The sequence below is a fragment of the Homarus americanus genome, unplaced genomic scaffold, assembly GCF_018991925.1.
Source record: "Homarus americanus isolate GMGI-L3 unplaced genomic scaffold, GMGI_Hamer_2.0 scaffold31037, whole genome shotgun sequence".
NCBI lineage: Eukaryota > Metazoa > Arthropoda > Malacostraca > Decapoda > Nephropidae > Homarus > Homarus americanus.
Genome location: NW_024722227.1, coordinates 19,568,244 through 19,575,426, shown reverse-complemented (window position 1 = coordinate 19,575,426; position 7,183 = coordinate 19,568,244).

Sequence of the window (7,183 nt, the reverse complement as noted above, 5' to 3'; positions counted from 1 at the left end):
AGTGGCAATGTTATTACCATATCCCACATGCTTAATTAATGTGCCTGGCAACGTATGGAAGCTGCTAATGTATCACTTGCCATACGTCGTCTATAGCAGTTGACAAGGAGCCTAGCTGAGAGGAGCGCTACCCCCCTCTGTGTACATACTCTTATCCAGTAAACCGAACCTACAAAACTATACAGGTGTTTGTGTTCTCTCCTGTATATTGAACTTATTATTCAGAACCTAACAGGTACTGGCAAGTCGACCTGGCGGAAGAAGATCGCCACCTCACTACATTCATCACGCCCCACGGCCGCTTCCAACACTGCCGCGGACCCATGGGCTTCGCAGCAACGGGGGATGCATACTGCCTCCGTGGGCATATGGCTCTGCAGGGTGTCACCAACTATGTGAAGGTCGTAGATGACATCCTGCTCTTCGACGATGATCTCCCGGCCCACTTGAACCGAGTTCATCTGATGCTCACAAGATGTCGTGCCCATGGTATCACCCTGAACAAAGATAAATTTGTGGTCGCCGCCTCCCAAGTTAACTACTGCGGCTACAACATCTCGCCAGAGGGGATCTCAGCTGATGTGGAGAAGGTCAAGGCCATCAGGGACTTCCCTACTCCAGCGAACCTGACCGACCTTCGCTCGTTTATGGGCCTGGTAAATCAGCTGGCCGACTTCTCCCCTAAAATCGCCACATCAGCCCAACCTCTACGCCCCCTCATGAGCCCTAAGCGCTCTTTCCTCTGGACTCCTGACCACGACCTAGCGTTCAGGAATGTTAAGAAGGCGTTGCTGTCACCACCAGTCTTGCCACCCTTCGACCCGTCCTTACCAGTGGTCCTCCAGACCGACGCCTCCCGTCTATACGGCCTCGGAGATGCCCTGTTTCAAGATCACGGCCAGGGTAGACTGCACTTAGTTCAGTGTGGCTCCAGGTTTTTGACCGACCCGGAGACCAGATACGCCACCATCGAACTAGAGATGCTGGCAGTCGCCTGGGCTATGGCCAAGTGCCGCCTTTACCTGTTCGGCCTTGGGCATTTCACCCTCATGACGGACCATCGCCCGCTCATACCCATCCTCGATCACTACACGTTGGACGCCATCGAAAATCCTCGCCTCCAACGTCTCAAAGAGAAGACCGCCCCCTACGTCTTTACAGCTGTGTGGCGCGCCGGGAAGCTTCTGTGCATACCAGACGCCCTCTCCCGAGCCCCTGTTAGTCGCCCCACACCTGAAGATGAAGTCGACTGTACCACGGCCGCTGCTCACGTTCGGTCTTTAGTGACACACACAGCCACTTCTCTTGCTGACAAGACGACGACGACGCCCTCCATCGAAGACGATAGGACTCTCCAGGAGCTTCGCATCGCCGCCGCTCAAGACCCGGCATACGTCCAACTCCTCGACTTCGTCTCTGCTGGATTCCCCACCAACCGCTACGACATTCACGCCTCCGCCCTCCCCTTCTGGAAGCTAAGGGATAGCCTCTATGTGGACGGAGAGCTAGTGTTGTACGGCCCCAGGATCGTCATTCCCGCTGCCCTCCGCCGGCGCACCTTATCCCGCCTCCATGACAGCCACCGCGGCGTTGAAGCCACCAGGCGCAGAGCCCGTCAGACCGTCTTCTGGCCTGGTATTGACGCCGATATTTAGAGCACTGTGGAGGCCTGTGAGCCTTGCCAGTAACTCCAGCCCAGCCAGCAACAAGAGCCGTACCTGTGCAATGACCTCCTGAAGCGGCCCTTTGAGTCCGTGTCCGCCGACTTCTTTCATGTGGCCAGAAAGTTTTTCCTGGTGGTCGCCGACAGGCTCTCTGGATGGCCCGTGGTGGTTCCCTGTGACCGGGACACCACCTCTTCCAGGGTCATCCGGATGTTCTGTTGCTTCTTCCGGGAAGTCGGAGTGCCTCTCCGCCTCCGAACCGACGGTGGGCCCCTTAAAATAGCCACGAGTTCAAGAGCTTCGCCGAACGCTGGGGCGTCCACCACATCGTCACCTCACCTCATTACACGCAGGCGAATGGCCACGCCGAGGCAGCGGTAAAGTCCGTAAAATACCTCATCCTCAAGACAACACCGACGGGGAACCTGGACTGCGAGGAGTTCGACAGGGGCCTACTGGAACTCCGTAACACCCCTACCCCCGCCGGACGCTCTCCTGCCCAGGTGTTGTATGGCCGCCCCCTTCGTACTTGTGTGCCTGCCTGTCACGTGCCTGTGGCGCTCGGGAACTCACATAGCGTGAGGCATATGTTCACGCCTACATTTCACACAAGCTATTAACTTGTTAATTGTACTTATTATATTATTATTGTTCTTAGTTACTTAGGTTAATTGTATATTTATGTATGTTATTAATATGCATCATTGTGTTACTCTGTTAAGTCAACTCAAGAGTAGTATTAATTAATTATATAAATTATCTAGCAAATGTCCTGGAACACGTGATATGAGACGCTCTCCTCCACGGCGTGCCCCACGCTTCCCCAGTAGCGAAAAACCATGGCATATGGTAGACGTGTCCATTCGTTCTCTAGCCTTGACCCTTGTCTAGTGCCTTGTCCAGTCTTCTGCAATGCCCTAGGGGCATCAGGTATTAGTGACACGTTTAGTTAGGCCTAGGAAGGGATCCTGGTGGTAAGGTATCTCCTGTTTGGTAGGAAATAACTATTTTGTAGGGATTGTTGTATATATATATTTTGTATGTCTATGTAATATAGTTATGTTAAGTAATATTCGTTTGGTCTAACTCCTTACGGTATATTTTCACCCTTCCGGCATCACTCTTATTTTAATATATAATCACTTATTCCCTTAAATTCTTGTTTGCTAGTCAGTACTCCCTTTAGAACATAAATTGAATTAATTAATTATCTTCCTTTTTTGTGACTTACTTATTTCAACTGTTCTTACTTATTCAAGTACATTTAGTTGAGTAGGTTTTTGTGGGGATAATTATTGCCGTGTTCCCTATTTGTTCCTTTATTTGTTAATAACTTGGGGTAAGTTTCACTCCCCAGGTATAAAGGGTAGTGGGATCGCGACAAGTGGGGGCCTGTGTCCGGGAACTAACCACCATTGTTGTGTCATATCAAGTGTTGTTACTCGCCAGGTGTTGTTTCATCGCTAAGTATTTTTGGATGCAAGTTGCTGTGTTCACAGTGCTCATTTAGATTGCTCCTGTTATTGCTTAAGCTACTGGTGAATTAACCCTTATCTTGTGTACCAGGTGTTTGGTTAATCCCTTGCTGTGTTTCACAGTTGATTGCATTTTAATATTATTAATTAGCTAGCTAGTTAGCTTAGCTGCCACTGTTACTTTTTTTTCGCTACTCGATTTTGAGTTCAACATGTTTGACCTGGAAAGCTTTTTGGCTTCACCTTCAGCCGAAGTACTGAAGGGGCTTACTAAGGCAGAGTGGCAATCCCTCCCTGCTTATTATGAAGTAGAAGGCCGCTCTTCCATGAATAAGGCTAGGTTAGAAGAGGCTGTCCTCAACTACCTTATTGACAATGAAATCATAGCCCAACCGTCGGGAAATTCAGAGGAAATTGTTACACCAAGTAATTTGGCCTTACAAGTTGAACTCAAGAGACTCGAGGTGGAGCTGGAAACTCTCAAACAACGAGGTTTGGCTCAGTAGGGTGTGTCATACGGAGGCGAATTTTTTTTTTTTGAATTTGAAAAATCGGCCCATGGTATTAATGATGTAGTTCCATGTGCAGAATCATGTGATATCTTCAGATTTGAAAAGTTTTTATTTTTTGCTAGGTAAATTTTAACTTGAAATCTTATGAAAATTCAGTATTCCCACCCTTTTACCAACACCACTAAATAGCTTATTTAAAGTAAAGTAAATGTATCAGGTTAATTTATTAGGATGAAAATGATCCAGAATAGTGAAACGAATGATCTTGACACATTTATTAAATTTAATATTCCTTTAGAAAACAAAATCATCAAATACAAAAACCGGTTTTACTACTACGACCTGGTGTTGCTGCACACCATAGAGAACATGTCTTTCTTGCTTCTGTTTCTACTCATCACCTCCCTGCTGACCACCTGAGCTCGGATGTAGCCTTCCCTCCTCTCCTGGCTGTACACGTGACTGCTGGCCTCGCTCACTTGCTGTACACAACGCTCTATACTCTGGGTGTGCGAGGGCCAGGCAGGGACATGCATGGGGTTATCCAGGAAAGCTCTGACTTGAACATTGGTGAGGCTGCAGGTAAGAGGGGCTCACTGCCAGCCTGGATGTTATCCAGATCTATGAGATCAGTGAGGGTCTTGGCACCTAGATTGACTTCAGGAGTCTTCCTGACCCTGAAGGAATCGTCACCAACTGATTCGTCATGCCCAGATCCTCTCATATGTCTCATATCCAAGATCTTTGACTGCCACTCTTCTCTCCTCCTCATCCTTACTGCAGAGCATTGTCTGCAGAACTGCCTCGGGATGAGCATACCAGGAAGATCTCCTCACAGTCTGCTCCACAATCTGAACAACCTTCCTTGGCTGACTCCTCAGGAGCTCAAGCTGGAAGAGAACATGCCTCGGACCTTCGGAGAACGATGACTTGACCTTGGTGTTGAACCAATTTGGCAAGTAGACACTCACGATGAATTGGACAATAAGTCTCAGGTTGTGAAGCTGGTTCCCTTTCAGTTTATGATGAGCGACCCAAATTCTGCAGAACCTGAGAGCCGTTGTGAGCCACCTAGAATGTGAGACTGGACCTATCTGCAGGTAAACAAGTCTATCAGGCATGACCCCAGTTTTGATGGCACTGCAAATCATGTAACCATAGTACTGGTCAGTACTCAGGTCGTCAATGACAGTATGTGCAAGCTCAACGAGTGGAGGGCCAACTGTGATTTTTTCAAAGCTCGGATTTATTTCTAACTCAGTGGCAGAGTCCAGCATCTTGCCAAGAGGACCAGACCATCTGTTGTTTGAAAGAGTCTTGCCATCCAGCTCCTGGATCAGATGTCTGAGTGGCAACTCGTTGGTGTGGAGGTCACAAACAATCCAGACCAGCTTCCTCCCAATCTTCCGCTCTATCCACTGTATGACCCCCCTTGCCACCCTGTGTTCGTGTTGGTGCTGTCCCCTCCAATGGCCTGCAGGGTCTGGTCTACGTTCCTCTCTCTGAGCCAGTTCACAATGTTATCTGCCACTATCTCAGCTGGTTTCCTGATGTCATCTTTCTCTGGAGTGAAATGCCACAAATACTTCCCTCCTGGTTCACTGCAGCAGGAGTAGTGTTCCTCCGTCACCATGGCAGGGAACAACTTGTCAGAATCTCCAACTTTCATGAACACTTTAGTGTCATCCCTTCTCCCATCAAAGAACAAACAATTGATTCCATTTTCTCTTATCCCCTTATCAAACTCCTCTTCTAGGTTACTGACAAGTTTCTCCTGAGCTCTCCTTACTTTGTTATGATCTATCACCAGGTGAATATCATCAGGTGTTATCAAACCACCGTCAATCCAGGCAGCTGTTGCTATCTCTGCAGTTTCTCTGAGACCAGTGTGGTGTCGCATGCTGGCCAGAGCTATGCTCGGGATATCTTTCCTTTTTCGAATCTTATGCCTGGAAGGTTTGGGATCATTATTTTCTGGGTTAGGGACAAAGTCACCATTCTCCTGGTCAGCACTCGGATCAGCCATGGGGAAGTCATTAAACTCTGAATCAGCTTGACTCCAATCATCGGCCTTTTTACCTCACCCTGGGCCTTCTCAAGTCTCTTTTCCTCGGCAACTCTTCTCCTCTTCTGTCTCTCTGTGGCAGCCTCCTGTCTCTTGGACTCCGGAATATCTTGGCTAGAAATCATGAGAGCCCCTATACTGCCAGTCTTCTCTCTCTGTGCTTTGACAAATGCCAGTTCGATCACAGGAATCTTCAGTTCACGCTTGCAAATACAGGAGATGTGGGCCTCGGATTTACAGTCACGATCGCATCCAAACTCAGGACAGAGAACAATTGGGCACTTGCAAGTAATTATGTCAAATAACTGGTCCAGTTGCTTGGCAAAGCTGTCCTTAACTGCAAGTTTTCCTCTCCCAAGAGAGATATCTCTTGCCTTTTCCCAACTGGCTAACAGTCTCTCACTAATCTTCTTCTGACTTGTTATAACTGGAGGCTTGAACTGAGCGTTAGCCAGAGTGCACTGTGCCAAGACAGCTTTGGTCATATCACTGGCAATGTCTTGTTTGTGTAAGTTCTTTGGTTCTTTTCACTGATTTTCCTGATTAAAACACCGTATCTCAAAGCATCTCTCAATGTAGGCAACTCCGACTTCAGGAGCTCTCTCCCAGACCCAAGATAGTGACTGAGATGGCTGGATTTTTGGTTCCTCGTCCTGACACAAACAGCCATCGCAAATATTATCAACTTACAAATGCATCAGAATCTGAAACAGAAAAAAATATTGTTAGTTGGGTTGTTAAAGAATGAAGTCAGAAAGCAATGTTCACTATTTAATTGTAATGCACTAATGCAGCTGTACGTTAGATTTTCGATAAATTTTACGCTAAAATTTACCTAGCAAAAGGTTGCAAAATATTGAAACTGAAATTATTTTCTGTTTATATACACTAAAATCTACCAAAAAAGTGGTGGGCCATTAGTTTTAGCTGATCTTTCCTCCTATGACACACCCTATTGGCTCAGGGTAGTAATACTTCAACATTCAGTGTAGACAAATGTCTCAACAGTGTTCCTAAATTTAATGAGGAATAACCAGACAAATTCTTCTCTCTTTTTGAGAAAATTGCCCGACTTAACAAGTGGCCTGTTTCTCAATGGTCTCAACTTATTTATAGATCTTTCACTGGTAAAGCATTAGATGTGTTTTCTGCCCTCTCTGAGGATCAATGTCGAGACTATGCCCTTGTTAAGTCCGCGGTTTTGAGCGCTTATAAACTTGTTCCTGAAGCCTACCGGCAACAGTTCCGTAACTGCCGGAAGACTGACAAACAAACATTTGTGGAGTTCTTCAGGCAGAAACAGGTCCTTTGTCGGAGGTGGATATTATCGTTCTTTTATTAAGAACTATGCAACATTGGCATCACCCCTGACAAGGTTGCTTAAAAAGATGCAATGTTCGTGTGGGATGCTGAACACGAAAATAGCTTTGCGGCAATGAAGATAGCTTTTACCAATGCCCCTGGCAT